Here is a 9,000-nt window from a genome sequence, read left to right as displayed (position 1 = left end):
GTGAGCCGCCCTGGCACGGCGCGTGTGACAGAGAAGAAGGGGATATGGAAACACGGTGCGCGATACGCCAAGGGTAAGGGGATTGGCTGCGTGGATTGATTGCATTTGTGATGAGCAGATTTGGAGCATAGCACACACACACACACACACACACACACACACAGACACACACACACACACACACACACACACACACACACACACACAAATAGACAGACGGACGCACACAAACAGTGACGGTAACCGACAGCCAGCTAGACAGCGAAGCTCACAAGCAATTGGTTCCCAAATGTCAGACCGTAATATCATAACACTTTAATTACATAATCAGTAACTTCATAACCATCAGTGGGATTTGGATGCAGCCTACCATATGCGCCACATCGATTCGCTCACACTTTGCAAGATGCGCAGTAGACTATTTCTCTGAAGCCACTGCACCACTACTGTCAGAAAACTGACGGAAAGGTATGCATTTCCTTTTAGATCGGACATCAGCACGCTATAGGAAAGGAGCAGATCAATTTTTGATCGATTAAGGTTCGATCTGCCTCTGGACAATATCTACCACCTCCCCCTTCACTCATCGCCGCTATCCGGTGTCTGTCCATTGACCAGGGGTGGTAGGTAATCAGGAGCCGCAGGTGGCTCAGCCGGGCAATCGCTGTGATCTAAAAGAGCAGCCCCATTGATGTGATAAGACTCCTGCTGGGTGGGTCGAAATCATTTGGAAGTCCTCCAGGGCAGGATGTTGGATGTCCGTCCGGTTCTACTAACAGACGTGATGAAAGAGTTTGACTTATCCAACGACATATATACTTTTGTAGAAATAGTTCAGTTCAAAGAAATCCGAGTCTGAATGAAATGAGATGATATGTGGATAGACAAATATGTGTATCATTTTTTAGACCAAGGACTTACTAGCCTGGGCTACTGGTTACATCCATGATCAATCAAATTTAAATTATTTCTCTCTCCCTCTGTCTTTTACACGCACACACACACACACACACACACACACACACACACACACACACACAGACACACACACAGACATACACACTCACACACACACACGCGCGCACATTTTGCGTCCCCAGGGTTAACATAGGCCTACTGTATGTTCGCAAATAGAGGGCAACAGACCGGTCTGGTTCCAGGAAAATGTGGATCAAGAAAGTGCAAAACGCAACAGACAAAAGAGCAAAAGATGGAGGTGGGGGGGGTGTTTTAAAAGTCAAGAAAGAGTGAGAAAGAGAGAGAAAGGGGATTAGAGAACAGAGGGAATAGAGAAACGAAAACAAAGATATCCCAAAAGAGGGGAGAGGCGTCGGAGGTGGAGGGGAAAAAGAATATCCAGCTCGCAGGGGATACGCGCGGCGCTTAATTTCATTACATGACAGAGTGACTTCAGACACAAGCACGGAACCCGCTTCACTGCGCCTGTCCGTAGAGAGTGACATCTCAAGCGCCTTGAATAAGCCTAGCTGCTAAGGGAAACCGAACTGGTTGGCCAGTTGCATATGGCTGACTGCCAAGAGCAGACCAAATTTGCGGTTGCGTTTGTATGTAATTGTGGCACTGACATTGTTTGCTTGTCTGTTAGAGAAGTCAGGGCAAAAGCACGGATGTCCACTCGCGGACTCGGTGCCTTTTGTGGAAATATAACCAGGCGTATGGGAATGGAGATCTGGCCTCGAAAGCCCTAGCACAAGTCCAGGTAATTTCCACTTGGCCTTAAAATTAGGCTGAAATAGCCTACCTACCGAACGAGAAATGTGAATGCATTTGGAATGGTTAGCCTACGGCTTGATTTTTATGTGAGAACACAGATACATAATTCTCGTTAGTCAGTTTTTTTTTATTACTCCATAATATACACAATGAACCGGCCCGACGCATTTTCCCTCCAACAAATCAATTTGATTGTTTTTCCAGGTGTCTCCGCTTGTGACACCATCGTGGATATTATGCAGAAGTTGACAGGCTTTGTCGACGCTCGGTTGCCCTGTGCAGGTGAGACGCATTGGGCGCTGTCCATGGTGCTGATTCAGGTCCAGCTCAAGCGTCCAGCAATATAGTGTCAGCGGTTGGACTGTTATGTGGGCTTTTTGTCGACGCTCAGTCCTGCGAGAGTACCTCCCGCCAAGCTAACACCAAGCAGACCTGTTGTTGAGCATACTATTAAACAAAAAATATCAAGCAATTTCACAACAATCCCTGATCCCACACATCATTAAATGTGAAAGATTATAGGAATTAGGACCTGTATTTTACGTGCAACACCTGTCCTCTGTGACAGAAGACTGAACAAAATGAAAATAATGCTAATTTGTAAGGGTCTTGAGACTTATTTGCATCTGCCCTGCCAACCCTGCCAAGAAGAAGTTTCAAACTGTCAGTTCAGTCCAGATTTTAAACATTTTTAGCTTGCACTTCTGTGAAATAGTTTGTAACTGTTTACTTTAACTATGATGATTAACTGAATACATTCACTGAGAAAAGACTATCTCAAAAAGTCTCTCAATGCAGTGAATTTGATGCAGATAGAATAGATGTACACATGGTAAGTGAAGAAGTAGTGAATGTGCTTGGTACCGGCTGATCTTTAAATGACCTTATTGGTGTGAGCTGGTGTAGTGTGTTGAGGAGGTTGTGTAGATTTTTCTATTAGGATGAGTATGTGTTTAAAAAGCGTTGCACTCATGTTGTATCTCATTTTAAGCATGTGTGAATGTGTATGTGTGGTGTGTCTGGACCAATAGATAGATAGAGAGAGGGAGGGGGGAGGAGGGGAGAGAGAGAACGAGAGAGAAAGAGCTGGGATGTGTGGGCGTGTGCTCTACATTTGTTTTTGTTAGTGACAGCAAAGATTTCTGAGGCCTTTGATTGCAGCTGTTTCAAAGTAAGAGATAGGCACCTTAAAGCAGAGGAAAATGTACATTCCCTCATTGGAGTTATTTCATTAATAGACTATGCCCCACTTTGCCTTCCATTCAAACCCTGCAGGAATAGACTATGAGTCCCCAGGAGCCTCCACTGATCCACAGGACTGCAGACTGTTGAAGGGGACATTGGTTACCCTTAAAATATGTATGTGTGAGTGTACTTAGGAGTCAACCTCTCACTGGTAAGTCACAGTAACCCAAAGTGTCAAGTCACAGTAACCCAAAGGACAAGACATAACTAACCACCTTTGACTTCTACAGTGTAGCTAAGAGAGCTCTAAGCTAGAACAGAGAACAACTCAGCTTTGATTATTCCTTGTGTGTCTCTTCCTTTCCCAGGGAAGCCTGTTGCAGAGCTATTAGGATCTTCGTTTTTGAAAAGGATTTCTTTAACTGCTCCTGAGAGAGACATTCACATCCAAACACATCGATGAGGGAGTGCACTTTTAAACAGATAATGCCTTGTTTGCGAGCACTTAGATAATGCCATTTTTTTTATGCAGTGGAACAAAATGATTATTCTTGCTTGAAAAGTCAGATAAAGTAAAACAAGTTTGAAACTTGTTGGCAATAGATAAACAAAGCATATTTATCAGTCTAGCACATCTGATGTTGTGTATTGTAGCAAATAAAAACAATTTGATATAGAGAGCTTGAAAATATACTTGGATGAGTTGTAACTGAATGTTGTGTAGGTGTTAAGGATTATTAAGTAATTAATTTAAAGGGACACCAGGCAACGTTTTCGTGTTAATTAATCATCTTTGTAAGCCGGTATATGGTTAAATGACTCATACAGGGCGAATGAAGACTCTCTCGCCCGCCCCTACTGCCTGTAGGAAGAATATCCCACATGCAAGTTCGGTATATCCGACCCGCCGACCTTCAGTCTCACAAAGTCTCAGACATCGCGAGAAGCAGGATCAGTTTACATCCTGCATCCCCAGCACAGAGGCAGGTTAACCAAATGCTAGCGATTGTTGCAAACGTGTGTGTAATGACAGAGCCGGCGAAGAAGCAGCGAAAACCCTTGACGGAAGATGCAAAGAAAAGGAAAAGAGCTTCAGACCGAGCGAGGGCTCGCACACCTATCGACACGTACAGACGCTAGGGGGAGCTTCGTAGAGAAAAAACATCAGGCTTGCCTGGTGTCCCTTTAAGGTAAGTTAAAGTGAAGCAAAACAGTATACTGTCAGTCACCATTAAAAATGAAAATAAAAATTTCTTCCACAGTTCTCTCTCTCTCTCTCTTTCTCTCACACACACACACGATCCTGTCACATTCAGGTGTCATCAGTATTTTCATTTTCTGCAGTCATGACAAAACGATACAACTACCATCCATCTGAGAGAAATGGACACAGCTGGTGGTGGTGTGTGTGTGTGTGTGTGTGTGTGTGTGTGTGTGTGTGTGTGTCAGGGAGAGTGTTTGATAATATATGAAGGTCACTGGAAGTCAAGGTATTGATCTTGTGACAGTGGGAAGATTTCAAAGGTAGCTCTGCTGGAAAGCTGCACACACACACACACACACACACACACACACACACACACACACACACACACACACACACACACACACACACATTCACACACACACATTCACACAGATGTGCATAAAAATGTGTAAAACCCATGCAAAGGTCTCCAGGGAAACGATTCAATGTGTGCCTGAGAGCACTCCTGTTTGCTTTGCGCTCTAGTTGCCTACCTCCAGAGGGTCTCTACTGAACAAAAGAGGCCCATTTGGAAGTCAGATAACCTCTGGAATTTGCGGATCAATGGTGCATAAAATCCAAAGTGAACATCGTCAGCCGTTAAGGCCAGAGAAACTCAGTGAGCATTCAGCAAGCCTTAGGAGAAAGCCTTAAGCAACAGCACAAATATTTTAAAGTGCTCCTTGCCACAGGGCTGTGTACTATCACCACATCACCACACAAACAACAACAGTGAGCATTACAATATTTAGAGGCCCTTTCCATCTCTGCCTCTCTCTACATCTCTCCCTCTATATCCCTCCTTCTTCATCTCTCTCTCCCTCTCTATATTCCTCTCTCTTTCCCTCTATCGCTCTACATCTCCCCCTCTCCACCCCTCTTCCTCTGTCTTTTCCACAGACACACATTGTTAACGCATAATGAGCTATAATTAAAGTTAATTGTGTCCAGAAGGCATTCATTAGCCTGTCCTCACTCTCCTCTGTTTGATGACCACATATGTCATACACCAGTTGCTGTCTGAAGTATTAGTCAGCATATCCACATGACAAGCACACACACACTCACACCCACACACATACACATACACAAACCCATAAACACACACACTCCACCCCCACACACACACACATATGCACACACACACACACACACACACACACACACACACACACACACTCACACCCACACCCACACCCACACACAAACACATAAACACAGCTCCCACTTAACAGCACAAACAAGGCTGGTAGAATGGCTGGCAGCCCAATGCACAATATGAAAGCTGTGGGGTGTATGTGTGTGTGTGTGTGTTGTCTGTATGTGTGTGGTGTGTGTGTTTGTGTTTGTGTGTTTGTGTTGGGGGGGACCCCATTCTGAAACACCTCTCTCTCTCTCTAAATCTCTCTCATTACAGTGTTATCACCAAGCTTGTCTCCACTCTCCAGCTGCTCTCCATTAGCATCTGACGGCGGTCCGAGAGCCTGGCTGCACCTCATCTGCAGGTGCGTGAGGGAGATTGGACTAATCTGGCTTTGCGAGACAAACACTTCACTCTCCGGATGCGCAGCGGCGGCCACGACGGCACGTTGTCTTTGATTGCCGAGCGCTTAGTGAGAAACTAACGAGCATGTGATGAGCTTCAGCGCAGGCGGCCGTCAGCTGAGAGTTCAGCAGTTGTAGGAACAGCTCAGACGATGAAGGAGGTGTTGTGTATGTGGACATTTCGTTGTTTTTAAGAGGATCGTACTGGAAGCAAGAACTGCAGATCATCGGCTTGCCTCAGTGAAGGAGAGTGAAGTCATTAGACTAATCCTGGCCAGAGTGTGGGATTCGATTTGGTCACATACACATGCACACACACACACACACACACACACACACACACACACACACACACACACACACACACATAGTCAGACATACACAGACATATACATAGACATACGCACACACAGGTGCTGGAACACAACAGCATTGAAAAAAAGTTATGATATATTTTTTTTTGCATCCACTTACATACCCATAAAAATGAGATCAGTCAGGCCTAACCCTAGAGTTGGCAGGCTGCATTATCTGTCACTACCATGATAGTACATTACACATCAGACATCAAAATGATATCCAGAGTGTGGAGGATGAATCTGGTGGAATCCTAATGCATTATCCAGGATGGAAAAGGATGAAGGGGAAAGCTGGTTAACTCTGCCCCACTTTGAGCTTGTGCTATGAAGTGTTTGTGTTACTCAATATCTGTATCTCCATAACGATGGGTGTGGGTGAAATCATCAATGTTCATCTCAACTGACTGAAGAAAAATGATTTTTATTAATCATGATAAGTAATTATTGATAAATAATGAATGACTGAGACAGATGCATCAAACAGATATGTCAGACCAGAAACCTGAAACTACTGCTGATTTGGAAGCCAAAGCCAGACTGAAAATATCTTGTCCTGTTCTAAAACATAGAGATTTAGAGATTTAATTAAACTTAATTAGATGGCCATATACAACTGATGGGGCACATTTCACTCATAAATGGACAACACGTAGACATCTGATAGAGACATAAATAGAGACAGTAAATTAAAAGATTGCTTTTAAATTAGTCCTTAAAAAACATTGTCAGTTAGTCAACACTGGGTAGAAAGAACAGATATGTGCTCTGTCTTGTGACAGTAGGCTCCACTAAAGTTCAGGCTGATCGCTGATAACAGAAAAACCTCTGTCTCGCTCAAAACAGATCTCCTCCTCCTTTTCTCTTTCCCCAACCCTCTCTTTGTCTCTCCATCACGCCTCATTCCAGACTGATATCTTCGGGGCGAGTGGCTAGACACCAAGCTGACAGCAGAGTTTATAAGAGTCGCTGACGTTATACTCCAAAAAAAACCCCAACAAAGAAGTGATCTGAAAGCGTCTCGTTATCCTGGCCAATTTGGGATGTCTGTCCCAAGCTGGCATGAGGGGTCGATTGAGTCGGACTGATAAAATCATTGGGTGTGTCTCAAACACTCTTTCTAAACGGAGGCAAAAAGGACGTGTTGAGAGAATGGAATAGTGGACAAGGGGACAGCAAAGACGTTTAAACGCAGATATGGGGAAGAGTTGAGAGATAGAAGGTGTGATAAATAGAATAGAATACTGTAGTGAACAAGGGGACAGTAGAGGAGATTCGACACAGATATAGGAAAGAGAGAGTGGAGATGTTTACAGCTTTTCCTAACTGCATACCAAGTCGAGTCCAACTGTCACATAGCACTGACTTCTCTCTGTCCAGACTGAATCCGTTAAATGTGTCATTCTATTACATCACCTTTCCCATCCAAAATACAATTTTAACATGTGAGACAGAAGAAAAATAGGAACAGACGAACAACAAAAGTTCTCCAAACAGTGCGCCTGAGGATTTGTCCTTCATTCTGGTGAAAGGTTGTTGATGTTTGAGCTCAATAGCCAATCAAATTATGTCCTTCCCAACTGTATTCGTGAAGCAATGAGTTAATTGGCTGAAATAGTGGATGGCCTGGTCAATGTATGTTTGGTTAAGTGTCTGTTTCCAATTTATAGGGTTTCTTGAACACATACACAGAATGGACAGCTCGAGAAACTTAAGGAAAATTCAGCTGAACTTGAAGAAAACCTGAATGGATTATCATCAAGGACTGCACCGTTAAAAAAGAAGAACGTTGTTGTTTCTCATTTTAGCAGACAGCTGTGTGGGTGACAACACAGGTCCTTTCAGAGGCCTCTGCTCCATTTCAAAGATCTGCAGAGATGTGGGGTAGAAGGAAAGAAAGAGGGATAGAGAGAGAGAGAAATAGAGAGAGAGAGAAATAGAGAGGGATAGAGCGAGGGAGAGGAGAGGTTTTTTTTACACATTTCTAAAAACAGAAGCATGACAAGAATCCTCTCCACTCCACGTTACGTTCCACAGCACACACTTGAGGGTTTAGATGTAGCTGCTAAATCAACACAAGCTGTAGTTCTCATCTCACCTGCAGCAGATGTGTACTCCAGTTTTGTGAATGTTACAATGCCCCAGAAGTGCCCTACTTAACTTTAGAATTACAACGATATGTTAATGAATGCAAAATGTGTGTGTGTGTGTGTGTGTGTGTGTGTGTGTGTGTGTGTGTGTGTGTGTGAGAAAGAGAGAGAGAGAGAGAGAGAGAGAGAGAGAGAGAGAGAGAGAGAGAGAGAGAGAGAGAGAGGTAAGTTCTTCATAAACACAGTCTGTTCTGAAACCCACACACTTATAGACAAACATACACTCTCTGTCTCTCTCTCTCACACACACACACACACACACACACACACACACACACACACACACACACACACACACACATAACCTGAGACACACACCCACAGGCACGCACAGAAGTAATTCATAAAGAAGGAACACATTTTTACATTTAGCAACCACACTGAATAACAATAATATACCCAATAAGCTATTTATTCCACTACTCCGAAGTCAAAACTGGGGTCAACATACAGTTCTCAGAACAGCATTACCATCGATGTGTCCATGTTTCCTTCAGACACTGAGGTCAGACGAGCAGTTCCTGGAGCAGCCGGTCTCCCTGGTGATGTGTGGTTGCTTACGCCTGCAGTTCTATTCCAGTCTCATGTGCTGAATAAGAGGCCTATGAATTTTTAATGGACACTGATGTTGTGGCCGACGGCTCCGCTCTAATGGAACTGCCCTGAACAGGAGTGTGTCCTGGACGTCAGCTTCCCTAATGTCACCCATCAGGACCCCAACCAGCCAGTTTTACGAACCCCAGTAGGATTTTTTTTTTTTACGGGTGTATAGGCGTCCAGATAC

Source organism: Alosa alosa, chromosome 23 (assembly GCF_017589495.1).
Source record: "Alosa alosa isolate M-15738 ecotype Scorff River chromosome 23, AALO_Geno_1.1, whole genome shotgun sequence".
In the NCBI taxonomy this organism is placed as follows: Eukaryota; Metazoa; Chordata; class Actinopteri; order Clupeiformes; family Clupeidae; genus Alosa; species Alosa alosa.
This window is presented reverse-complemented; position numbering follows the sequence as displayed.